The sequence below is a fragment of the Tenrec ecaudatus genome, chromosome 5, assembly GCF_050624435.1.
Source record: "Tenrec ecaudatus isolate mTenEca1 chromosome 5, mTenEca1.hap1, whole genome shotgun sequence".
Classification (NCBI taxonomy): domain Eukaryota; kingdom Metazoa; phylum Chordata; class Mammalia; order Afrosoricida; family Tenrecidae; genus Tenrec; species Tenrec ecaudatus.
The window spans coordinates 65,302,591-65,330,308 of record NC_134534.1 but is presented as its reverse complement, the minus strand read 5'-3'; the positions used below and the strand labels follow the sequence as shown (position 1 = coordinate 65,330,308).

Below are 27,718 nucleotides of genomic sequence, written 5' to 3'. Positions count from 1 at the left end.
GAATGTTAGCAAAGGCATGCACAGCTGGTGCGCATGCCTGGCGAGGAGGGGCTGGCATGAAGATGGCATCACAGGAACAGAGAGAATGTTCGGGGTCCTCAAGGCTCAGGGGAGGCCACTTGGCCACGGCAGAGCTTGGTGAGGTGTTGAGGTGCCCGGGGTGTGTGGGAGGCTGACGGGTGTCGACAGGCTGGTGGAGCCTTGCTGGATAGCTGGGAGGCAGCAAATATGCGATGCTGATAAGATCTACATAAATTGTTGACACGCTTGGGCACAGTCCAAACTGTTATTTCTTTGAATAAGAATTCGCCCCGCCTTCCCCTCCCCCGCGCCCCATTACTCCTCACGGCCATTAGCAGGGCTTTGTGGAGTGTGAGGTAGGTGTGAGCGGGCTGGGGGGGTTTAATCTAGAAGCCCCCGCTGGTTCACACGTGGGTCACCTGTACCTTCTCAGCTGCCTTTGAAAAACTGCTAACTCTTGCAGTTTTCCAAACTTTTATTTGCCAAGGATCCTTTTAGGGAGCTCCGTACATGATCCCTTTTAACTTCCTTAAAAAATAACAAATAAATAATTCATTAATTTTTTTCTCTCTCCCTTCTCTCTTGGTCTAACTATTCATGAGTCGCCAGACCTTTATCTAACCAGTAACGCTTGCCCCACCTCCCCCCACCCCACCCCCTTCTCCCCCCTTTAAAATGATACTTCTGCTGGAATGCACAGACTGCTTTCCCAACATTGTTGTGGGGTGCCCTTGAGCCATTGGCACCTCCTGTGCTGCGTGGTGCTGTGCCATCCTCACCACGGCTGCTCTGTTGAGCCCACTCTTCAAGCCGCTGTTTTAGTCCTTCTTGCATCAATCCATCTTTGCTGACACTCTCTCTATGGAGCAGGACACCCTTGCCCAGGAACGGGTCCAGCCTGACAATGTGTCCAAAGAACACGGCACAGAGCCTCGCCATCCCCACTCCTCAGGAGCATTCTGGCTGTATTTCTTCCGTCACAGATTTCCTTCTGTGTCATTCTTCTGGTAGTCCACAGTACATGTGTGACACAGTCTTCACCAACAGCCTAACTCAACTCCAGCCGTACTTCCCTGCTCTCCCATGCATACGAGGCGACTGAACAGATCATGACTTGGGTCAAGAAGCCTTCGATCCTCAGAATGACACTGTTGTTTCTTAATGCTTCAAATAGACCTTTTGTAGAAGATGTGCCCAGCGCGATACAACATCTGCTCTCTGGACTGCTGTGTCCAGGGCCGTCGATCAGTGGATCCAAGCCAAACAGCTTCCTGACAGGCAGAGAAGCTTCGTGCCCACATGTCTTGGCCCCCGGCCTGTGCACCCCGGGGCATGGAGGTGGCCCATGTTCAGGGTCTTTGCTTGCCCTGTTATCTATGATAACCTCCGAGGGGGAAGAGGACTGTGCCTAGAGCGTTTTGAGAGTCACCGGACCACATGGCCTCACCTTTTAAAGGTCCCTTTGATTACCTGTTTATTAGGAAAATAGTTTTCCATTCAGGGAAAATTAGAATATCTAGATAAGCTAAATAAATGCAAAATTTCCCACCATCCTCTCCAGTACTGAAAGCCTAGTGTGCATCTCCATGTCCCCCACCCTCATATCCCCTCAACCCCTACATACAAACCGCACTTGACCCCGGCTCACATCTTACTGCTGTTTTGGAGCCTGCCAGTGAGCAGCTTCCCATTCCAACAGAACCCTGTCAGTACACCGCGTCTCAGGATTGCAGACTCTTCCCCTTGCTCTGTCTGTTCTGCTACAGCCAACCCATCCTTAACGCTGGGCACTGAAGTCCTTTCTAATTTGAAGCTGCTGTTAACACTGCTGGACCAGACTTTAAAGTGTTGGAAAGAAAGGTTGTTACTTTGAGGACTAAGGTGCGCCTGCCCCAAGCCATGGTGTTTGCAATCAGCCCACGTATGTGTGGACGTTGGCCGGCGAATAAGGAAGACAGAAAGAGTCAATGCACTTGAATTATGGTGCTGGCGAAGAATATTGAAGGCGCCACGGACCGTCAAAAGAACAACCCAATCTGTCTCGGACGAAGTACAGCCAGAATGCTCCTCAGAACCCAGGAGTTGGTCTCAGCGACTTTGGACCTGTTTCCAGGAGAGAGGAGTCCCTGGAGAACAGCATGCTCGCTAACGTAGAGGGGCGGTGAAAAGGAGGAAGACCTCTGACATGATGGACTGGTGGCAGCAACGAGCTCAAACATAAAAGCAATCGTGAGGCTGGCGGAGGGCCTGGCAATGTCCTTCTGTTGTGCACATGGGGGCTATGGGTCGGGACGTCTCGTACAGCACCTAACAGCAGCAACAGCCAAACTAACGCTAACACTGAACCAAACGTCCCAAGAGTTAAATTGTTGTGTATGTATATATACCCTCAATAATTTCCTTATGATAAATTCCTAGAAATGAAACTTTGGGGCCAGGGACCAAGTGTACTTTTCAAATTTCTGGTATGAACTTTCCATTTTCTTCCCAGAAAGGTTGAGGCCTCCCCTAGGAGGGAAAGAATGCCCGTTTCTCTAGGTGCCTCTGGGAAGGATGCCTTTTCCAAGCCACATGGCAGTGTCTGCAAGGAATCCCATCTTGTCATTTTAGAGCCCCACCTGACTTTGCATTTGTCCATCCTGATCATGCACCTTCTTTATGAGACTTTGCTTTGCGTGAAGTCTGGCTGCTTTCCAAAATGAAATTCACTCTCGAAGGATCCAGATTTGGATAATTCCACAAAATAACACAAACTGAACAAGAATTTACCTGGACTACCATTTAGAGGCAACGAGGTGACCACTGAGTCCCTGTGAGTCCTGGAGTGCTGAGGTGACTAGGTGGACTTTCAAGGTGTCTGCATTGGAAACAGTCACATGGATGGGTACATTCTTGTGGGCTTGCTACAGCGACTTCCGTTTGGCCTCTCGTATGTGCATCTGGACACAAGGCCAATCGATCCCTGACTGTCTTGCCAGAGATGCTCAATCGCAGGGGGTGGACTGGGCAGTGGGAGTTCCTTGTACAGACAACCAAGGTGCTCAGTGGTCCAGTGGAGTACCAGGGGTTGCTAACTGCCAGGTCGGCAGATGAAACTTAGCCCCCCCTGCCCCCCACTGTACAGGAGAAAAAGGGGGCTTTCTGCTCTTACAAAGATGGCCCACCTTGCCCTTCCCAGAGGGCAGTTCTGCGCTGCCCTGAAGCAGTTCCTGGGAGCCAGAAGCAGCTCGGTGGCACTGTTTTTTGTTTGGCTGGTTGGTTTTGGAGGGAGAGGGGGTGTTCTTCATACATAATAATTTCAAGCAAATGAATAAGTATTTTTGTTCTGACTTATTAATATGTGAATTATTGGCCAAAATACTGGTGCATCGTTTTTAGCCATTTCTTCCTAAACCAATGATAAGAAGGCCCTTCAATACCAGAAGATTTACATTTGCAATGTGATATTATTGAATAAAACCCCAGAGAGCTCCAGGGCTTTTATATCTAAACAAGGTCAAAAGTGTGTATAACTCAAAACAGTTTAAAAAAAACCTGACTTAAAATTAAGCTAAAAGTAATCCACCTGCACTATCTGCCTATGGACTGTTAATTCCTTTGTCACCTGAACACCAAAGGATTGCACAATGGGGGCATATTACCTGCTTCACCAAGTGACACCCATCTGCTCTCGCCCATTCGGAGGGTGTAAAGACACCGAGGAGAGGATGGCCAAGTCTTCTGGGAGCATGCTAAGTGTTTTAGTTCTTGCAAAATCTCTTGGATGATTTTATCAACATGCCAGATCCCAATGTACTGTCAAAGTGATTATTAACCCTCCAAGAATCTCCTACAGGTGGCATGGCTGTGTGTTCTTCCTCTCAAGGCCAGGAGCAGATTTTCAGAATTCTTCTGTAGCTGCTTCCTTCCAAAGGTATGCTTCATGGTTTCCAACTACCATATCCTTATCTACCTGGTGAGATCACTCAACCCACATCTTATTGATAGCTTGGAAGACAATAGCATAGAAATATGAGAGGACTTCTAATTTATAAAAGACACCTTCTCTTCTCTTCTGTAGACAATCGTAGCTACCATTGGATGAGCATCGCCGTGACAGGCACGGGACCAGGGCCTTGTTACCGCAGCCCTGCAAAGTAGGTCCTGCTCACGAGGAAACAGGCCCTGAGAAGTGAAGGACCTGCCCAGAGCCACCCACACAGCAGCGAGCAGCAGAACCCTTAAACCATTTACACTGCCCAGAGACTTCACGTTACATTTAGCAAGGCCCAACACTGAAGTCCATGCACAAAAGAACCCTTGGCTCCAGACCAGTCACTGGAAAGGACATGTAATGGGGTGGCTTTGTGAGCAAACATTAAGAGTTAGCAATGCACCAAGATGTTTCACTACCTACCTCCAAGCTGGTCCAACTCACACATGGCCATCTAGTCCATTCCGACTCATAGCGACCATACAGGCCAGAGTGGAACTGCTGCTGTCAATCTTTACGGGGATAGAAAGCCTCATCTTTCTCTGAGAAGCAGCTAGTGGTTTTGAACTGCTGATCTCGCTGTTAACAGCCCAACATGTAACCCAGCAGAGCTCCAAAACCTGTCCACCAGATGGCAAAAGCAATAGAACTGAATTCACTGTCATCGAGGCAATGCCAACTCATAGTAGCCCTTAGAATTTAAGGCAAGGGTGGAAATGTCCCCGTGAATTTCTGAGACTGTAACTGTCTACTGGAGTTAAAAGCCCATCTTTCTCCCGCAGAGCAGCTGGTGGTTTTGGCATGCAGACCTTGTGGATCTCACAGCCTAACGGGTAACCACTACACCGCCAGGGCTCCTCTAAAACCAGTAAGGGCCTATTTTAAATGACTTGGCCTGAAGGCACTGCTGTAGCTTCAAATTATTTAAAGCACCCCTCCCCTCAGAAGAATTCACTTCAGAGGACAGCACTGAAGCTGCAGCTCAGGGAGGGGGACGTGTCTGATCAGAGCACACGGGAGCAGATGAAGGGGGAGGAAGAGAGCGTGCAGTACATCCTGGTCCACCACGCCTTGAGGATAATATCCCTGCTCAGAGCAGTCCAAGCACAGAGAGGATCATATAGTCGGCCCCACTATGAGACATGACATCCCTCACTGACCCATAGCCCTATAGAGGACAATACAGGAGACACAGTGTGGGAATTGCACCCGATCTGACCCTACCACACCGAGGCAAAACACTAAGGGCATGCAACAGAACAGCAAGGGGAACAGAGCAATGAAGTCCCCAGGGAATACCAAAAATCAGACTCGACTGGAAAATACTCCTAAAGGTCAACAAACAGACCTTGAACTATTTACAGGCTTTTTTGTTGTTATTGTTTTTTGTTGCTGTTGTTTTGTTTTACTCCATCTTGTTTTTGTGCATATTATTATCTCTGCAGTTCTATCTAGATAAGATAGGTAGGATAAACAATCTGGAGGAGAAAACAACAGGACCAACAGTTGTAGGGGGGGGACAAGGGAGAGGGGGAGGTTGGGAAAAGGAAGTGGTGTTAAAAAACCCAGGGGCATGGGAATAACAAGTGATCCAAAATCAGTGGCAAGGAGGGTGTAAGAGGCTTGGTAGGGCTTGATGAAGGGCAGTGTAACTCAGAGGAATTACTGAAACCCAGTTGAAGGCTGACCGTGATAGTGGGACAAGAGGAAAGTCAAAGGAAATAGAGGAAAGAACTAGGAGGTAAAGGGCATTTATAAAGGTCTAATTACAGGCATGTACATATGTAAATATATTTTTATATGATGATGGGGAACTAGATCTATGTGCATACATTTATAGGTTTAGTATTAAGGTCACAAATGGGCATTGGGTCTCCACTCAAGTATTCCCTCAATGCAAGAACACTTTGTTCTATTAACCTGCCATTCCATGATGCTCACCTTCTTGACATGATCGCTAAAGACAAATGGGTGCATAAGTAAATGTGGTGAAGAAAGCTGATGGTGCCCAGCTAACAAAATATGTAGCGTCTGGGGTCTTAAAGGCTTGGCCATCTAGCTCAGAAGCAACAAAGTCCACATGGAAGATGCACATCAGCCTGTGTGATCATGAGGTGTCAATGGGATCAGGTATCAGGCATCAAAGAACAAAAAATCACATCATTGTGAAGGAGGCGGAGTGGGGATGCAACGCCCATCTGTCGACAACTGGGCATCCCTTTACAGAAGGGTCACGGGGGGGAGACGAGTCAGTCAGGGTGCAGCGTGCAGTATAGCAACGATGAAACATATAACTTGCCTCTAGTTCCTAAATGCTTCCTCCCCCCACTATCATAATCCCAATTCTACCTTACAAATCTGGCTAGACCAGAGGATGTGCACTGGTACAGATAGCAACTGGAAACAGGGAATCCAGGAGAGATGACCCCTTCAGGACCAGTGGTGAGAGTGGCAATACCAGGAGGGTGGAGGGAAGGTGGGGCAGAAAGGGGAAACTGATCACAATGATATACATATAACCCCCTCCCAGGGGGACGGACAACAGAAAAGTAGGTGAAGGGAGATGTCAGACAGTGTAATACATGACAAAATAATAATAATTTATAAATTAGCAAGGGTTCATGGGGGGGGGGGGAGGATGAGGAACTGATAACAAGGGCTCAAGTAGAAAGCAAATGGTTTGAGAATGATGAGGGCAACAAATGTACAAATGTGCTTGACACGATGGACGTGTGGATTGTGATAAGAGTTGTACAAGCGCCTGATAAAATGATTAAAATTAAAAAAATAAATTGTAAATATGTGACAATATTAAGGGGCATGCTGTTTGAAGTGAGGAAAATTAGTCTTCGTTTAGGGGAGATATAATTGAATGAACCCTGATTAAGAAGGAATTTTTAATTGACTATTTTCCAAAAGAATCAATAGATAAGCTGTTCAGCCCTTCCGGACTACAATCCGTCCTTTCAGCAAGGACAATAGGCTGTGCGATCAATGTAAACTACTCGTGGAGAGTCGGGGGGAGGGGGTCGGACTGGATTCTTAATAAGGAACATATTGAACGGTATTTAAACCCAAATTGTGTAACTTCCCACACACTGTGGATTAGAGAATTTCAAAGATACACTGACATAAGGACCCAGAACCCTCCATAAGTCTCTGGCTATAAACAAATAGATGACTAAATGATTTCATTTCCAAGGTCAAAAAATGTTTTCCTAGCAAAGCAAAACAAACTCACTCCGCATCCCTTGGCAAGTTACCACAGCCTACCAACTGGAATCTTCAACATCAGCTTTATGACAATTTATGTGTTCTGGACTTAAAAAAAGAATTTTTTAAAAGCATATCCAAGACAATAAATGGAGCTTTCCAAAAAAGCAAGACACTGCTAAATAGTTAAGGGAGAGAAAAAGTTAAGCAAGACTTTAAAGGAGTGGATGGCCTTGCCTTGCCATCTTCCCATCATATCCACTCGATCCTCGCATCCACTTGTGCGTGTGTGTGTGTACGTGTGCATGTGCATGTGTGCGTGTGCATGTGTGTGCATGCGCATGCGCGTGCGTGTGAGTGGGTGGTATTTCTCTTAGAGGAAAGTGTCTGCCTAGCTACGTGGAAATATTTTTGTTCCCCAAAGATTTTACAACTGTTCTGTGAGTAAAGTCCCACAGGTTCTAGAACAGGTGACACCACCACTTGATGCCTCACTTGTTTCATGTACAGCAATGCCAGAAACACGATGCCAAGAAGATACTTTCCGTGCCGATGTGTTGGTCGTGTGTGTGTGTGTGTGTGTGTGTGTGTGTGTGTGTGTGTACAGGAGCACAGGATGGAGGTGCATCTCCAGACCGTAGTGTAATTTCTAACTTTCCCCTTGTCAACTGGCAATCAGCAAATCGTGTTGAAACCAGCGACCATTCTTGCGGCTTCCTTGGTCAGGGAGTACATAGCTTGTAATGCCAACTTAGGAGCATGAGGTCAGTCTCTGGGAGACATCAAGAGTCTTCATCAGCACAAGGCGAATTTTAACTCCCTCCCTCACGGCACACAGTTCTTAGTGAAGTCTTTGAACACAAGACCAAACAGATCCTGTTCTTTGCTTCTTTTTTCCCTTTCCCATTCCACACATCCTCCGACCTTCACCTCCGGATCCCAGAAAGACAGGCTATTCAATGGTACCTAGCTCAATCGACTTTCAGTTTTGAGTGGGGGTTTAAGGTTTGTTTGATTTCGCCTCAGCTCCCTGAAGTGCTTGCCCATGCTGAACTCTTCCAAGCAGCAGATGGAGAGGACTGATTCATTTCAGCATGCACACAGTCGTCATGTATGTAGCTCATTAGACCACTCTGCCCTATCGAGAAAATGATAGGCTTCGAATGGAAAGGTCTTCCTTTGTCCTTGATGACTCTTGTTAACATCTCATCCCAACAATCTATGAGCCTGGCTCTGTATTAAATCATTAAGCAATAGAGAAAAAAAAACAACAGAAAATTCTTCAGTCAGTCTGAAGTTTTGCTGCCCAAAGAATGGGACTCTTTGTGTTTCTAAGTTATCATTGTCTTGCTTTGGAGTGTCTTCCAAGAAATGCTAAATCTTTCTTCATTTAAAACAAGAGAAACAAAATAGGTCCCTGTATGATGGGGCCTCAAAAGCTAGTGAAAAAAATTCCATTATCCTTTCACTCCGTTTTTCGGTGAATTTTTTGAAGCCCTCTCGTATTTCAGACTGTTTGCTGCATTACGCTAAGGTCTTTAGTCACATGACATTTCAGATGCATCAGTGATAGTTCTGCTTTCTTTTCTATTGAGGCTTTTATCTGTTTTATTTGTTATTCTTGTTAGGGGTTTTTAAGATGTTTTTCTGTATATGAAATCCAAGATAGATAAATCTACAGAGACATTAACTAGATTAATGGTTGCGTTCAGGAGTGGCAGGGGAGGTTTGCGGGAAACGGGGAGCTAATAACCATGAGTTTAAGAATGAAGAAAAGGTTCTGAAACGGAATGTGGTGTTGCTTGTACAACTCTTTTTGATGTGACTGAATTGTATGATATGTGAATTATATGTCCATAAAACTGTTGTAAGAGATGATGTCATTTGAAAAAAAATAAAAGAAGATTATTTGGGAGCTTAATTAAACTACTTACTGCCTGGCTTGATAACAATTTTGTTACAGCTCACATTTTTTCTTCATGCTTAAACGATCCTATTAGTTCAGGCAATTTCCATAAAATTGGTCCTTAATAAAAAGGCTTACTCTTTGAGCAAAGCGATGCTAAGTAAGGGGAGGTTACTCTTTGACAAAAATAAAATAAGCTAAAGCAATAAGGGAGGAGAGGTGAGCAGAGAGAGACAGGCAGATTTTAAACAGCCTATTAACAAACAAAGAGCAGGAATTCTGACTCTAGGATTTTGAAGAATTAGTACCAAATTGGGCACTTACAACTGCAGACTCACCCATCACCTCTATTCAAGCAGTCAGGCGCTTCGGCTGGGTAATCCCTGTAGCTTGCAACCTCGACAACAATACAGAGCTGACCTTCAGGCGGGATTAACTGGGTTGAAGAATGTGTCCGGTATGCTTAGGACAAACTGGCGCAGCCGCATCTGCCTAACCCTGTCTTCCTCCAATCAGGTTCTTTCTGTTTCACTAGCATTGCTTCTTTTCTTTCGAGTCCCTGTATTGGTCTTGCTTTCCTCTCAGAAAAGTGTCCCCTTTGCCAGGAGGTTTCTAAAAGTAGGGTGCCGGGGTCCATTAGCATGCGGCCAGAGCAAGTGTCTATAAATGACAGCATGACTCTCTGTGCCCAGCACAATCCTGCCCCCAAGGATGTCCAGGTCCTAATCCAGAAGTCTGTGATTCTGCCACTTTACCTGACAAGAGAGACTTTGCAGATGTGATCGAGATTATGAATCTTGAGATGGGGTGGTTATCCTGGCCAATCCAGGTAGACGAGTCTAGTAACCAAACCGAAAATCAAACTCACCACCATAGAGCCAATTCCGACTGCCCTTGGTGGGCTTCCGAGACTGAAACTCTATGGAAGTGGATAGTCTCAACTTTCCCCTGTGGAGCGGCTGGTGGTTTCAAACTGCTGACCTTTGGACAGATATGGAAGTTTGTTGCCATGGAAGTTTCGTCAAAGAGATGCAACAGTGTTGGCATGGAAAAATGGAGGAAGGAAATGAGCCAAAAAGAATAGTGGGGGGGGGGGGGGATGGCCTCCAGAAGTGGAGAAGGCAAAGAAGTGGATTTCCTCCAAAGATCTCTATAAGTATAAAGCTCGGTTAACACGTTCACTTTCGCCCAATGAGACCCCAGACTGACTAGCTCTCTACTGAACTGTAAGAGAGTGCCCGTGTGTGGGTTTAATTTGTCTAATAGGTTTGTGGTAATTTGTTACAGCAGCGAGTGAAAATAAATACGCTCTCCTTGCCATCTGGATGAGGCAGGGGAAGGAGCATGGCATGTGGAGTCTGGCAGGTCTGGATTCGATTTCTGCTCTCCTGGGAAACTTACCTCTCTGACTTCCTCTGTTATCATCTGTAAATAGAGACCACACCACCCGCTGCATTGGATTGTCGAGGCGTTAATGCCTGGACCACTCACTAAAAATCACTGCCATCATATCCATCTCTACGCGTAGCCAACCTTGCAGTTGGCAGCACCAGGGGTTTCTCCCTGTGACCACAGTGGCCTTAACAGATGGTGGCATTCTTGACTTTGCTCTTTCTTGAGGCCCACGGCTAGTCATAAAATCCTTTATAGTCTCTGTCTCCATATTAATTTGTGTCCAAGGTATTGTACATTTTAGTATAGTTCCTCAGCACATTGCTCACCCACTGGCTTCTCTAAAAGAGCCTTACTTATCATTACGCCTCCCCGTTAAGCAAATTTCACGGGGAAAAAAATCCCAGCTCCAGGACTTTCCACATCCTGGATCTAGCATGCAAGGCCTTCCCTCAGCTAATGACCTCCGTTCCAACAACCCCATTTCCCACCAGTCCATCCCAGCGGTGCTTCCCATGTGATTCTCAAACCAGAAGACCCACTGCCAGTCTCAGGAATTCCTGGAAGCTTTCAGCACTACTAACAAGCTCCCTGGGCCAGCTTGTGTGGGGCACGCACGTCACATTTAGAGAACCCCTAGCATATGATTTTCAGTCCCAAGGCAGGTCACCTTCTATAGGGTTTCCAGGTCTGTAATCTTCACTGCAGCAGCTTCATCTTCCTCCCAAGGAGCCCCTGATGGGTTTGAACCAGGCCCTTGAGGCTAGTAATCCACAGCTCAACAGACAGCATCACCAGGGCTCTAGAAGGACCAGACAGAAGCCTGTTCTACCCGACGCAAGCCTGGATGTGCAGGGCAGTCATGGCTGGATTCTGCCCGGCAACCCACCCACGGTGCCAATGGCCTGTGTGGGAATTTTTGGCCCTTTGATTCTATTCCAGAAAACATACAAAGCATTCCCACTGAACATGGGCACAGGCTGCTCTGTCTATTAAGAAATGCCAGCTTGGTTTGCATATGTGACTTGTTAGCTGCTGTGGATTGACCCTGTCTCATGGTGGCCCGGGTGTGTCACAGGGGGACTGTGCTCTAAAGGATTTTTAAAAATCATTTTATTAGGGGCTCATACAACTCTTATCACAATCCATACATACATCAATTGTGTAAAGCACATTTGTACATTCATTGCCCGCATCATTCTCAAAACATTTGCTCTCCACTTAAGCCCCTGGCATCAGCTCCTCATTTCCCCCTCCCTTCCTGCTCCCCACTCCCTCATGAACCCTTGAAAATTTATAAATTATGATTTTGTCACATCTTGCACTGTCCGACGTCTCCCTTCACCCACTTTTCTGTTGTTTGTCTCCCAGGAGGAGGTCACATGTAGATCCTTGTAATCGGTTCCCCCTTTCCACCCCACCCTCCCAGTATCACCACCCTCACCACTGGTCCTGAAGGGATCACCTGCCCTGGATTCCCTGTGTGTCCAGTTCCTATCTGTACCAGTGTACATCCTCTGGTCTAGCCATATTTTTAAGGTAGAATGGGGATCATGGTAGTGGGGGCAGAGGAAGCATTTAGGAACTAGAGGAAAGTTGTATGTGGACAAATTCTCTACATTCATAATTAAGAATCTGGGAGGCAGATTCTGGTGGGGGAAGGCCTTCACATTCATAAGTTGGAGATGATTCTCCTAATTAAAAGTTATTCTCCACGATGTCCCCCCATAATAATGGCAATTTAAAGATGTCCCTTATAAGCACATGGCCGCTCTCTAGTGTGTCTAGACCCCATTGCCTGCCCCACTCCTTTCTGAGACCGATCATAGATCCTCACCCTGGAGAAGAGCTCAGGGTCACCTAAGGCCAAGCCAGTCCAGGGACAACAAAAGTTAAGTAGCCATTTTAACTCTAGAACCTACTCATCCTGTTAGAGCAGTGAGTTCCCATCATGCGTGTGCCCCAGTAATGTATGTACATCCCCTCCCTATGACGTGTATGCCTCCAGCACATGCCCTTCCTGTTGCGTGTGTGTATGCTGTGGCTTGCATGCCCAGCGACTCTCTAAGCCTGTCGGAAGCGGTGAGCCCTTGCGTGCTCTGCCTGTTGTCTCTTTAATTTTTCCCTTTCAATTACACAACCGGTCCTTAGGACCGTATCAGTCGTGGAGGCTAGTCCCCAACACAGTCCAACACACCTGAGCTCCATAATTGGCTTTATCTCTTACAGTCCGTAAGAGTCCATTTTAACATCTCAAGTATTAAATGAAAACGGTGCCTTGTGGCGGGAGAGCACTACTCTGAGGGCTTTATTCCTCCCAACTCACAGACTCTTCAGGGTCATCCCGTCAGTGGACTCCTGCCCCGGGGGAGATGAGGAGATACAGATAAAGTAATTTACCCAAGGCCACGCAGCTGGCTTCTGGTAGATCTGGAATTTGTTCCTAAGCAGTCCAGCTCTAAACTCTGATCACGATGCGGTAATGTGCCTATCATTCATGTCCATAAGAAATCGCACAAGTTGGACCAACGCTCATTAAAGCAGGGGTCTGTGGACAGGCCCTTCTAACACAGGGGCCCCTCTCTGATCAGCCCCTTCCTTCCTGTCTGTGGGGCTTATGCCGGTCTCAGGCAAATAAAGAGGCTGGAGCGGTGGTAATGGAGAAAGCACAATGCTGGCAGCAAAGATGTTGAACTTGATTTGGGCGGAGGATCAGGGGGCGGCAGGGGAGTAAGTGACAATTGCAGACTGGGATCTGAGCTAGTAGCTTGGCTTCAAGAGTACCATCTCATAAGTGAGCTAAGATTTGGAGTTAGTCTAATTCCGGACCACTGCCAAGACTAGGAACCCAGACAAGGTAGGCCCAGAGACTCAGTAGACTAACTACAAACAGAAATACTTCCATCAGCCCAGATTTCTTTTGGCTTTGGGAACGTCTGTACTCTTGCGTCTCTTTCTTTACAGGGAATCCTTTTCCGTCCTCTTCGATGCTGGATTTTCTTCCAAACTTTTAAAGTCTGTCATTGGACCTCCTGTCTTCTCTATCTATTCTTCCTAGATGATTCCATTGGGCCCGTTGGCATAAGTTCCCTAAAAATACGGATGCCCCCTAAATGTTTATCTTTAGCCTTTCCTTCTCCCTGAGAACTCACTTGTACACTTATCTACTGAAGTTCTCCACTTGGATGTTGTAGCAGTTGGATGATTTTTTTATGTCAACTAGACACTCCAGGCTAGCAGTGCAGTCAAACTTGTCAATTAAGTGGTAGTTTGAAGATATCTCCTTGGGGATCTGAACTTTGATCTGAGAACGAGGGACTCTGGCCATTGCTTTTCTCTCTGCCACTTCACCTTCCTCCTCACTGAGACTTCCCCTGGACCCTGCATTTGTCCCCACGGGTGGCCCCATGTGGGCCACCAGATCCTGAGAGCTGTCAGCACCCTGCCACGCTTCCACCAACCCTTGGATCCAGCTGACCCGGAACCCACCAGGCTGTGATCTTCAGCGTCCTGGTTCATCATTCTACGTCACCAGCATAAGTCTGCAAAGGGACTTATGAACTAGCATTGTACTTATGGACTTGAGTTGGGTTCGGGTGCGATGCCTTCTTGATATATAACTACTTCTTGATATGAAGTTCATTCCTACACATAGGTGAGTGTCACTGGATTTGTTTCTCTAGACAACCCGGCCTAACACAAACGCCTAGTAGGTGTTTCAAAACACACCCGCCCAAAATGAGCCCTTCAACTGGTGCTCCCATCCAACTACTTGCTGAGATTAAAATGAAAATCAAACATAGGAATCAGCCTCACTACCTTCCTCTTTTATTTCTCACTTTTAACAACCCATTTGCACATTCTGTTGGTCTCTCTTTGAAGTATACCTAGAAACCTATGTACAGTCATTACGGAAATCGATTTGGCTATATCTAAAGCAGATGGAAATCGAGCTACCATGCAACCTCGCGATCCCCCTACTGGGCATATACCCAGAAGAGACAAGAAACAAACCACAGCCGAACACGTGTGCTCCGATGTTCATTGTGGCACAGTTCACGATTGTAAGGAGTTAGAAACAACCAAAATTTCCATCAACCGATGAATGGATCAAAAAACTGTGGAACATACATACAATGGAGTACTATACATCACTAAAAAGCAGTGATCCATGCATGAAGCACATCGCCGCATGGGAAGAACTAGAGGAAATCACGCTAAGTGAAGTAAGCCAAGCGCAAAGGACAAGTACAACATGAGTCCACTGAGGTAAGCTTAAAAAATATGCAAAAGGGAGAGGTATAGGGGATAAGCTACTATAGACATACATTCCTGGGGTGAGGTCCAAGAACTATGGCAGGGGCCAGACCAATCCAGGGATACATATGGCAGCCAACTAAATAGAAAAGAGCAAGAGAGGGGGGGAAAGTCATGGGTAGTTGGGAGCAGGGAATTAACTCACCCAAGGGGCGGGTACTGTTTATACCTCCACAGGAAAGGGAGAGAGAGATGAGGCTTCAACCCAGTGCACCAAGACATGAATACAACATACCAGCATATAGCAGGGAAACATTAGAGAGGTCTGCGGAGCCGGCCCCATACCCCCACACCCCCTTCAGAAGAATGCATTTAAGAGGAAAACACTGGAGCAACAGCTTGGGGAGAGGGGCACGTCTGATCAGAGCACACAGGAACAAAGGAAGAGGGAAGGAGAGAGAGTGGAACACATCATGGTCCACCAAGCCCCGAGGATAATATTCCTGTCAGAGCAGCCAATGCACAGAGAGGATCATAGGGCCAGCACCACCACAGGGCATGACGTCCTTCACTGATTCATAGCACTACGGGGGACAACACTGGAGACACAGTGCAGGAATTGTGCCCTATCTGACCATGTCACACTGGGGTGAAACACTCAAGGCATGCAGCAGAGCAGCAAGGGGAGCAAAACAATGAAGTCCCTGGGGATTGCCAAAAATAGGCTTTGGGGCCAGAGCATGGCACCCTATCATAGTGGACTGGAAAACACCCCTAAAGGTCAACAAACAGACCTGGAACTATCTATAGGCTTTGTCTTTTTTGTTGGGTTTTTTTTTGTTGTTGCTGTTGCTATATTATTTGTTTGTTTGTTTTGTCTTCCTTTGCCGTTTTGTTTGGATTTTTTGTTGTTGTTGGTTGTTTCTTGTTTGTTTGTTTTTTGCACGTATTATTGTCTCTGCATAAGATAGGCATGATAAACAATTCGGAGAAGAAAACAATGGGACCGACAGTTCCAGGGGGACAATGGAGAAGGGGAGGCAGGAGAAAGGAAGGGGGTTATCAACCAACCCAGGAACAAGGGAAAAACAAGTGATCTAAAATTGATTGAGAGAAGGGCGTAGGATGCTTGGTGGGCCTTAATCAAGGACAATTTAACTGTGAGGAATTACTGAAACCAGAAAGAAGGATGAACATGATGGTGGGACAAGAGGAGGGCAAAAGAAAATAGAGGAAAGAGCTAGAAGGCAAAGGACATGTATAGAGGTCTAAATACAAGCATGTACATATGTAAATATATTTCTGTATAATGATAGGGAATATATTTATGTACATATATTTATATGTTAAGTATTAAGGTAGAAGATGGACATTGGGCCTTGACTCAAGTACTCCCTAAACTCAAGAACACTTTGTTCTTATAATCTGGCATTCTGTGATACTCACCTTCCTGACATGATCGCTGAAGACAAATGGGTGCATAAGAAAATGTGGTGAAGAAAGTTGATGGTGCCCGGCTATCAAAAGATATAGCATCTGGGGTCTTAAAGGCTTGAAGATAAACAAGCAGTCATCTAGTGAGAAGCAACAAAGCCCATATGGAAGAAGCACACGAGCCTGGGTGGTCCCGAGGTGTTGCTAGGATCATGTATCAGGCATCTAAGACCCAGAACAAAAAATCAAATCAATGTGAATGAGGGGGAGTTCTGAGTGGAGACTCAAAGCCCATCTGTAGACAATTGGACATCCCCTTACAGAAAGGTCACAAGGAAGAGACAAGCCAGTCAGGATGCAGGATAGCACGTCTGAAACATACAACTTTTCGCTAGTTCTTTAATGCTTCCTAACCCCCACTATCATGATCTCAATTCCACATTACAAATCCGGCTAGACCAGAGCCTGTACACTGGTACAGAGAAGAGCTGGAAACACAGGGAATCCAGGACATATGAACTCCTCAGGACCAATAGTGAGAATAGAGACACCAGGAGGGGAAGGGGAAGGTAGGGTGAGAAAGGGAGAACAGATCACAAGGATCTACATATAACTCCTTCAATAGACAATAGAAAAGTGGGTGAAGGGAGACAGCAGTAGGTGTAAGACATGGAGAAAAATGTTTTAAAATAAATTATCAAGGGTTCATGAGGGAGGGAGGGTGGGGAAGAGGGCGGGAAGGAGGAGCTGATATCAAGGGCTCAAGTAGAAAGAAAATGTTTTGAGAATGACGATGGCAACTATGTACAAATGTGCTTGATACAATGGATGGATGGATAGCTTGAGAGAAGAGTTGTACAAGCCCCCAATAAAATGATTTTTAAAAAAGAAAGCGAAAGAAACATACGTAGAATCCAATCATTTGTCACCAGCACCTTGCTCCCATTCTAGCTCAAGCTGGGCTACAGCAGGGGCTTCCTTACTAGTTTTCCTGGGTACATCCAGGCCCACCTAAAGCCTGTCCTCTTCATAGATCTTGACTATTTCTTCTTTTATATATGTGTGTTTAAATTGTGGCAAAATGTATGCAGCCCATGTCATTTAAACCCCTGTAATATAAACAAGTCACTGACATGGGCACCACGTTGTACAGCACCATCACTCTTGGATGGTTGTTGTTTTTGGTAAACGCACCAGAGTAAGATTAGCAACTGTCATTGAGAACGGGTTATTCCCGTTCTCAGTGCCATGGCTCTGTGCTGCTTTAAGGGTAAAATCTCAATGGCTAACCGAGGCCCTGCACGCTACGTGATCTTGTCCCAGCTACATCCCTAAACTCATCCCCTGCCACTGCCTTCCAGATCTGAGTTTCCGCCACACCGGCCAGCTCAGTCCCTGCACAAGGACTTTTCCGTTGCTCTCCCCCAGCCCTCAGCTCACACGGTCCCTTCTGGGGCTACTGGGTTAGAAGGAGTTGTGCCGCCTCCACAGCCTCCCTTGGTTCTCTCGTCCCCTCAGACTGCCTGACTCTCAGTGCTTAGGGCCTCCATTTAATCAGTTACCTGCCTATTCTCTGTCTCCCTTACAACACAAGGTCCACGACGGCCGAGATGTGTGTGTTTTGTTCATGGCTGAACACTCAGCCTCTACAATTGTAGACACTCAACCAATACTTACCGGATGAATGAACCCGAGAATGAACACATAATTGATAGCAGTGACCATGGTTAGGAATAGCTAGCCACTGCAAAATCTCGAAAGAACGCATGTATCCATCCATCCCGTCTCACTGAGTCTCAGAAGTTCGCTCAGAAACTTCCTCCATAATAAAAACTAGCCAAACTCTCACTGTCATGAAGTCAAGGCTGACTCAGAACGACCCCCTGTGGGTTTCTGAGACTGTAACTCTGTAGGGGAGTAGAAAGCCCCGTCTTTCTCCATCAGAGCTGCTGGTGGTTTTGAATGGCTGACCATATGGACTGCAGCCTAACGCGTAACCACGAGACTGAAAAATGATTGCTTATCAAACTTTAAAAATATGCATAGTTCAGCAATGATCACTAGTGGTGCTGTGAGTTAAGTTTTGGGCTTTTGACCACAAGGCTGGCAGTTCAAACCCATCAGCCACTCTGTGGGAAAGTACAGGTAGTCTGTTCCCATAAAGATTTATAGCCTGGGAAATCCTATGGGGCAGCTGTACTCAGTCCTTTGGGATGCTACAGGGCAGTTCTCTGTCCTCGGAGTCATCATAAGGCAGCAAACATTTGGGGAGCGTATAGTTAAATAACCCTCTTCAAGGAAAATTAGCACCCTCATTCCCTAATAAAACCTTGAGTAAGGCAATATAGTCAGACAAAGAAATTTCTTTGGGATCTGAATAACTCTGACCCAAAGTGTCCCTCTCACCCACTTCCAACCATAAAAGGGACTTTTGAATAGGTCTGTACACCTTGGTTTAGGTCTTACGCTTATGTAATTAATAATAATTATTATCCTAAATTGTTTTGAGAAATTACTGAAACTCTTGGAAAAGGTTGAAACATTCTAATGTGATATGCGAACGCCGCCTTTCCGGTTGCTTGGCTGCAGACGAAGATGCACGGGTTGAGTGTAAGAATGTACGCAATGACCAACGAGGGCTTGTCATTCATTTTAAGCCACACACACGACAACCGGCAGCTCCGAACGTGTATTAAGACATTAAGGGTTGGTAGGTTTTTTTGTTTGTTTGTTTTTTGGCCTGAGGATATTTTCCCTTTTAAAAGCAGAATATTTCTCTTTTTATTTTTTCTCTAAGGATATCATGTTAAACCCCACTGCTGGTGGTTAATCCTCTTAAGTGGACAAAATAGATGGAAGTTGAAATCTGTCACAGATTTTTAAATTTGGGGCAACATGTAACACAAAGCATTCCGATATGCAATTTCAAGTCAAAACCAAGCTAAGACCAACCAACAGCATTCTTTTAAAATGCTTGGCATTCAATTGGATAGAATGATATATTGAAATAGATTGTAGGCATTTCGTGAATATTTTCCCTCCAGTATTTGGCAATATCAAAGCCCAAGAGGAAGAGCAGCTGACAATGTCAGAATTAAAAAGGTTCCTCTTTGGATAACTATTATAAAGGGTTATGAATTAAGTTAGCATGAAGGTAAGAAAATGTATGGAAAAGTGTGAGGGGGGTCCTAAAAGCATCAAGTTATTGAATCCTCTCCTCCCCACCCCCAATGTCAGAACTCTCAGTCAGATTTGAAAATACTTTTAAACAAGTCCTTGACGATCTCTATAAATTATTTTTAGTACCTTTATATCCTTGTGGCTAGTCTTAGGACTCGATGGCATATAAAAATAATAACCTTATCCATTTGCAATTTAATAGGATGAAATGTTGGTGCTTTGTACAGCTAGTACTGTTAGCCAGAGAAAGATGAAATAATATTTCAGGAAAGGAAATGGGTGAATGAAAGCAGAACAAGCACTAGGGCAATGCCACTATGTGTAAATGTCCATAGGGCTTCTAGTATCTGCGATGCGATAGGGGCACCTCCTCTCTCTGGAAGAGAGCAGTAACTCCTGACCTGTTTGTATGCTTGTGAGGCATGCTAACTGCAAAACAAACACCCAGGATCTCAGGGCCCACAGAAATGCCAAGTGGGGTTTCCAGGGTCCCTGGCCCCTTTCTGTCTTATGGCTCTGCCCTCCCCAGGACTGGCATCGTGGGTCTCTCCACTCAGCCAATGGAAGGAAAATGCAGTGGAAGGTAGTGCACAGGACTGAGAGGGCTCCCGTCTCATTGGCCAGAGCCCATGAGCTGGCTACCCTGAACTCACAGGAGACTGGGTAACTGATCTAGTGTAGCCAGGAGCTGAGGAGAGCAGGTAGTAGTTTTGGGGAGTCCCTACCACAAGTGGTACCATGTTCCTACACTCGCGCATTGAGGAATCTACATGTTCATATCCCCATACTAAGTAGAAAATCCCTAGGAACCGAGTCTTATTTATCTTATCGTCTGTAGCCCCCAAACTGACCTGGCATCACTGCTCAGATCATAGCCTGGCAGCCACCTGGAGCTGTGCAAATGGCGTTCTGTGCTGGAAGGAGGCAGGCCACGAAGTACCTAGGACATCCTCCTTTCCAGAACATAGGCCTCTGTGACAGCGTCTCTGGAAGGCACAGCAGGGGGCCAGGGGCACCTACTTTGTGCGCTCTCATTTTCTCTTCACGGGAGACTCCCTGGTGTAGGAGGTGGCAATTGGGTTCCTGAATGACAAATGATGGGGCGGAGGGTTTCTCTAGCAAACCCCAACCTCAAGAGTAGAAAAACAAGACATAACAATTGAAATCTAAGTAGGCTTCTTTTGCCGCCTAAAAAAGACGAGGGACCAAAATCTATCACGCTTTATACAAATCTGGAACTTTATTCTTTCTGTTGCCATTGGGTTCCATTTAAATGATGACCAGCTGCTGTAGATGATGCAGAGGCGACACAGCAGACGTAGCTGGGGAGCAGGCCAATGGCTCTTTTGTGGTCAGGCTGGAGCAAGGCGAGTGCTAAGAGACTGATGGCAGCAGCTTTATTCATTAAAAAAAAAAAATCCAAATTCCCATAGCAGTAAAATAGATCAATTGGATTTTATCAAAATTAAAAACGATTTTTCTGTGAAAGACCCCAGAAGAGGATGAAAAGACAAGGAAATATTTGCGAACCAAGCATCTGACCAAACCACTGTAAACCAAACTCATAGCAGGGCAGAGTCAAACTGGCCCATAGTGTTTCCAAGGCCGTGAATCTCAATGTGAGCAGGGATTTCCCCCGGGGAGACGGGTTTAAGCTGCCAACTTTGAGCTAGAACCTGAGGGCTTAGCCACGTTGCTACCAGTGTATCTAAACATCTAACAAATGACTCATATCTAGAATATGGAAAGATCTCTCAACACTTCACAGTTAAAACAAAACCAAAACAACCCAGTTAGAAAATGGGCAATGGACACGAGGAGACATTTTACCAAAAAGGACAAACAAACGACAAATTACCACATGATACGATGTTCAGCATCAAGACCTTGATAAGGTGTTACTGTGTGGCAATAAAAGCCTCAAAAGCAGAGAGGGCTGGCAGCACCAGAGGCTGGCGAGATGGCAGAGAAATGGGACGGATGATGGTATGATGGGATGGTCACGCTGGAAAACGGGCCGTTTCTTTAAGTGCTAAACATCTACCATACAACCCAGACGCAGCACCCCTGAGCATTTGTCCCAGAGAAACAAGAGTTTTATATCCACTAAAATAAAATAAACCTTGTATGTCGGTGTCTATGATAGTTTTATCTATAATCATTTTAAAAATTACCCAAATATGCTGCAGTAGGCAAATGGTTAAACAATATCTTGCTCACACCTTGGAATATTACTCAGCAAGTTTCAGTCTCCCTGACATCCATCATTGTGGCCTTTCCTGTCTTTCCTGTCCCTTTACTGATCACCTGGTCTCATCATGTAGGAGGCTTTGTATGTGTAATCATCATTACCACTATCCTTTTCCAAATTATTTCTCAACCATTACCAAAACTTAGGGCCTCCTAGTAATTGCTTTTATTTTAATACGCTACCGGCTAAGCAGAGTTAAATAGAAAAGGTCAATTACAGCCTCTTGTATCTAATTGTCAGAGGTGACCAGAATTGACCAAAGACTGACAATTAACCCGAGTCCCTAACAATGAGCTGAGAGATGCTGAATTAGGAGTATCATTGTAGGGCTTCCTGATTCGTTTAGAGACGGGCCATTGTCCACCCTTCGCCCCACCCTCTCGTTCTTTCTTATTTCAGTCATAGGTCCTCTCCAATGCAATTCCAGTTTGACTTTTCACTGGCCTAACCCAGGACTCAAGTGACTAGCTTTCCTAAGGACAAACTTTGAAAAAGTTCTAAAACAGGCCTGCTGTGGACGGTTTCCTCTCCCACCCCAGCTGCAGGCAAATAATGATTCTAAACTAGAGAAAATAAAGGTTGGCATTTCATCTTAGCTTACAGGGAAATATTGGGTGGGGGGTGTTATGAGTTTTTTTTAACATTGTTAAAAGGAGTCACTGATCTTAAATGGCCGATTCACTGTACCAAAAAGAATTAGCAGACATTCATTCAACCATTTCAGGAGGCAGCACCTTGGTATTGATGGGGAAAGCCCGAACTGCTTCGAAGCCATGGGTGAAAGACCAGACCCTGGATTCGATGGACTAACCCTGGAGATGTTTCAGCAGATGGATGCAACACTGGAACTGCTCACTTGTCTACGCCAAGCAATTTGGAAAACAGCTACCTGGACAGCTGACACTGGGCTGATCCAAAGAAAAGTGACCCAATAGAATGCCGAGATTGTCAAACAGCACCATTACTATCCGATTCCAATGTTCTGCTAACAATAACTCAAAACTAGTTGCAGCGATACATCAACAGGGAACTGTTATAAATTCAGAAGAGGACATGGAACAAGGACCACCACTGCTGATGTCAGATGGATCTTGAGTGAGAGCAGAAAGTACCAGAAGATGTTTGCTTCCATTTCATGGCCTATCCACAGGCATCCACCTTTGTGGATCACAATAAATTATGGATAACATCGCAAAGAATGGGAATTCCAGTACATTTAATTGTGCTCCTGTCGTGCCTTTTAGACACCAAGAGGCATTGTGTGAGCAGAACAGGGAACACTATATGGTTTAAAATCAAGGAATGAGGGTAAGATGGCATCCTTTCACTGTGTTTTTTCTACTCTATGTTGAGCAAGCCATCTGAGAAGCTAGACTACATGAAGAACATGGCGTCAGGATCAACAACCCGTCATGTGCAGATGACACAACCTGGCTTGCTGGAAGTGAAGACGACTTGAAGGAATTATTGATGAAGATCCACTCCTATAACCTCCAATGTGGATTATATCTCAACATGAAGAAAGCAATCTTCACACTGGACCAATGAGTAACAGAGAATCAGAGAAAGGGCTTACACTGTCAAAGATTGTATGTCACTTGGATACACAATCAAACAATCAACACCCCGGGAATTAAATGACACATTGAATCAGGAAAATCTGCTGCGAGAGACCTCTTGGAAACCTTAAAAAGTGAAGATATCACTTGCAAGATGAAGGTGCATCTGGCCCAAGCCGGCCCAAGCCATGCTCTTTTCAGCTGCCTCATTAGCATCTGACAGTTGGACAACGAATAAGGAAAACTGGAGACAAACGGATGGATTTGAATTGTGATGTGAGCAAAGAATGCTGAAAGTGCCGTGGACTGCCAGTAGAATGAAGGGCCAGAATGTTCCTTAGAAAGGTGAATGGAGGTCGATGGACATGTTGTCTTCAGAGAAGGACATCATGCGAAGGAGGTAAAGTAAAAGGTCAATAAAAAGGGGGGAAGCCCCTTAATGAGATGGATTGAACAGTGACCTCAAGAATGAGCTCAAACCCAGCAATGGCTATGTGGGTGGAACAAGGCTGGGCGGTGTTTCCTTCCGCGGCACGTAGGACAGCAGCTGACAACAACATAGTTAAGAAACTCCTGCGCCTTGTGAATCCATATTTAACTAAAAAAAAAAACCCTTCCATTACAATAGCACACATCCATTTAAAAATATTTTGACAATTGTATTTCAATATTACTATTGAAATCTCATGTAATTTTATTTTATGCCACTTAAAAATTATCTTCTGTGACAAATCCATTGGTTCACCAGCCTGCTCTATGGGCCCTAACTCAAATAAAGTTAAGCAACTTTGCTTAACGAAAGCCACACATGTGGTGAGGCAAGGTCTAGAGAGAGAACCTGAATGCTCATTCTACTATTGGAAAGCCGCTGGTGGGTGGTTAGGGGTTCAACGATTTAAGCCATCCCTGAGCAGCTGACAAGTTCCGGGTTTCAGAAACAATATCGCTAAAGGAAAGCAGGAACTCAGAGTTCTTCCAGGGGCTAAGAGTTGGGCTGCTAACTGCAAGGTCTGTAGTTTGAAACCATCAGCAGCTCCTTGGGAGAAAGATGGGGCTTTCTAGTGCTGTAAAGAGTTACAGCTTCAGAAACCCACAAGGTGAGTTCTACCCTTTCCTATAGGGTCACCGGGCCTCCTCTGCAGGCAGTCTTGGTTGTACTGTTTGTGGTTGTTATTGCTAGGTGTCATGAAGTTGGTTCCAACTCATGGTGACCCTCTCTACCGCAGAATGAAACACTGCCCAGCCCTGCACACTGGCTGTCATGTTTGAGCCCATTGTCGCAGTCACTTTGTCGACCTACCTCCTCTTCCTCTTTTCCTTTTTTAAAGCCTAATACTGTATGCTGTACACGTAGGAGGTTAGAGAGTAAAGGATTTTGCTAGAAGCACACCGAGTATATGCGTATTTGTGTGTTTGCTTCGATGCTCCAAGCTGATTACATGCTTCTATCGGTATGTATCAGGACACCCGCAGGGTGTGGTGGCCCTGGGGACTCTATCGCCACCCCTGGAGGGACGATGAGGCAAGAAGGTGACGGCATGTTCATTACCAACCTCTTGCTCCTTTGCGATGTTTTTGTAGTATACATCAGATGCCAGAGTACAAGGATGTGAAAACCTGTCCCAGGCTGACATTCTACACAAACATCCCACGATCCTCTGAGCCATGTCCTAATCCACATCCTGGTGGACAAAGCCTACAGTTGGTGAGAGCATCTTGTCCCATGGCTCTCGACAGTGACCAAGGAAGTAAGCATAAAACCCTCAGGCAAGTCAGTCAGGCTTTCAGCAGCCTGTGCATAGTTTTGTGAGTCTGCGGTCTGATAAGCTGCCTTTGCTCATCCCACGTGAACCTATGGCCATCAGCTCCTTTCAGAGGGGTGTCTATAAAGAACTGCCCTGAAATATGCTTTTCCAGCACACTTAATGTCTTTCCAATTAAATCCAGATGTGAAAAGCTGAAGGAACAGTTCTCAGGACTGAAAAAGATGACATAAATTTTGCAGCTGACAGAGATCCCACTGAGCTCAGTTGGGGAAACTCACGGAGAACTTGTTTGGGGCCAGAAAAGCTGCTGGGTATAAAGACAGATGTGTACACCCGGATTCAAAAAAAATATGTGAAAAAAGAGCAAGCGTTCTCCTAACACAGTGCCTCCAAATAGGGCTGGGGCGAGAGGCAGGTTAGTTGGGCTCCCCCTCCCCACGCTCACAGCTAGATCAAAGGAGGTGATTGAAAAGGCTTTGCTGGAGAACACACAGGCTTCCTGGTCTCCTTAATTGCTCTTCTCGGGGAGTGGAAGGTGGGCACTCCTGACAGACTTTTGCTGGAAGAGAACAAGGGCTGTTTGTGCAGCTGAGGGCTCGGCTTTTATTTTTTTAATTATCAGGTTTTGTCCACTTTCCAGAAAGTTCCTTTTAAAAATAGTAGATTCTTCCTCCTCTGCACCAGATGCGAGGAAGTCCAGGTTCAACCCAAACCGTGTCTATTTCAAAGGGACACAAAAACCCGGGGCTGGAGCGCAAGACGATTGATGGCATGAGGCCCAAGGACGGAGGGCTTTGGTTTTCTCTTACCCTCCCGGTCATTTTGTTTTTCAAGCTTGGAAAACAAATTCCGCTGGCAGACCAGCTTCTGCGGGATGCAGCCGGGGGAGGGGAGCGGAGGGCCGGGCACTGAGGAGCTGGGTGCTGGGCTTCACAGGCACCGCTCCTACAGGTGCTGCGGAGAGCAGCAAAACGCTGCCAAATGCATCCGCACGGCTCGCCTGCTCGAGGTTCAAGGTCATGGGAAAGCGAGTGAGAGTCTCCCCAGTCACCCAGCCCCGCTCTCTGCTGCTCCCCTTGGCTGTCCTGCGCCCGGCCCGGCCCAACCAGGGCCCATGGACCGATCGCTTGCGCAGCGCTGGGAAAGGCTTCATTTGTCCGCGCATCCCAGAGACCCTTGTCTGACCGGGCCCACGTCCCTGGTCCCTGGTCCCTCGTCGGGTCCGCCGAATCTTCAACAGGGCTCCTCCTGTCTGCACCAATGGTCCCGTCTGCGAACGCCAGCCCCGGTTCTCGGCCCTGCGGCCCAGAACTTTACCCACTTTTATTTTCCATTGGGAGAGAAACACCGAGCCAAGTAGTTTCAATTGAGTTGGCCATGACTTTTCCGAGGGCGTTCTAAGCCCTCTAACAAAGTCTTCAAGGACAGACAGCTTCCACTCTAAAGAGACTCACACCAACGACAGGACAGTGCCCCTCACGGACACGCTCCTTCATGGCCCGTCAAGGTACAGTTCAAAGCTCCAGGGAACCAGAAGGAAGTCTGCGGGTTGATGATGTGCAGGCAGAAAGGTTCGGAACCAATAGACTCGAACCAGGACTGTGGCTAGGGAATGAACGAAGGCGCCCACTGGCTCCAAAGTTGCTGCGTTTTTTCATTTCCACCCGCAGCTAAGGCCCAATGCACGCTGCATTTGTGGTTCCACCGAGTTACTCCGACTCACCGGCTTCCAGAAAGACCACAAAAGGACAGGACTCCTTCCCAAAGATCAGACCCACCGCTGCAGGTTTCTTAGCCAAAGACGCAATCTGCATCTCATTTGATTACGAAAAGAGAAAACTGAGGGGGGGGGGGAGAGGGAGAGATATTCCTGAGCTTTTCTTTAAGAGGGTCGCAATGGCTATACAGTGAAAAATGCTACAAAAAAGAAAGAAAGAAAGAAAGAAAAAGACGTGAGCACTGGGTAAAATTCACCTACAGTAGCCTATAAAATATTGCACGCCCGTGAGCCATGGCTGGCAACTATACAAGTCATATACAAGTCATACACAAGACGCTGGGATCTGAGCAAGATGGTAAAAACCATGATTCGATGTCCTCACTAGAAGACGTGAGCATGCGTTCCTACTTCTTTGGTCAGAGCTCGTGCCATGCACACGCTGCGCCTCAGGCACGCAGAGAGCCAGCAAGACGGCTCCTCAGGTTCAAAGGCTGCCTGGGGAAAATCAGGAGGCTCTTCATTCCAGAGCAAGCCCACTGCCACCAGGTCAGTCCTGACTCACAGGGGCCCTATCCAATCATCTTTCTCCTGCACCAATTTGGTAAAAATCAAAACCATTTGAAAATGGATCTCTTATTCAAAATCCAGTGAGATTTTCTTATTGTTTTTTCAATCGTTTTATTAGGGACTCATACAACTCTCATCACAATCCATCCATACATCAGTTGTGTAAAGCACATTTGTACATTCATTGCCCTCACCATTCTCAAAACATTTGCTCTCCACCTAAGCCTCTGGCATCAGCTCATTTTTCCCCTCCCTCCCTGCTCCTCCCTCTCTCATGAAACCTTGATAATTTGTAAATAATTACATATCTTTCCCTGTTCGACGTCTCTCTTCACCCACTTTTTTTCGTTCGTCCCCCAGGAAAGAGGTCGCATGTAGATCCTTGTAATCAGTTCCCCTTTTCCAATCCACCCTCCCTCCACCCTCCCAGTATCGCCACACACACCACTGGTCCTGAAGGGATCATCCACCCTGGATCC

General features: G+C 46.2%; 1 protein-coding gene across 8 annotated transcripts in view; it reads right to left on the bottom strand.

Moving 5' to 3' along the window:
* The window catches only part of STAU2 (staufen double-stranded RNA binding protein 2), a 345,263-nt gene that overhangs the window by 3,636 nt on the left and 313,909 nt on the right, over window positions 1-27,718 (bottom strand). The window lies entirely within an intron of this gene.